Here is a 284-nt window from a genome sequence, read left to right as displayed (position 1 = left end):
ATTAATTTTCTGTAAAGTTGCTTTGCAATGATTTGTATGGTAAAAATATCGCTATACAAATAAACTTGAATTGAATTTAATTGAATTAATACCACTGTATAAAAATGGAAACAAGCACATCTTCACAAACTATAAACCGGTCTCTTTGCTACCTCAATTTTCAAAATGTTTAGAGAAACTATTTAATATAATATAATAAATGAAAGTCAGTATGGTTTTAGAACTGTAGCAACAATCACTTTCTGGGGAATAATTAACTCAAATGAAGTGAATATTCATGAGTC

This window comes from Cyprinus carpio, unplaced genomic scaffold (genome assembly GCF_018340385.1).
Source record: "Cyprinus carpio isolate SPL01 unplaced genomic scaffold, ASM1834038v1 S000006607, whole genome shotgun sequence".
Lineage (NCBI taxonomy): Eukaryota > Metazoa > Chordata > Actinopteri > Cypriniformes > Cyprinidae > Cyprinus > Cyprinus carpio.
This window is presented reverse-complemented; position numbering follows the sequence as displayed.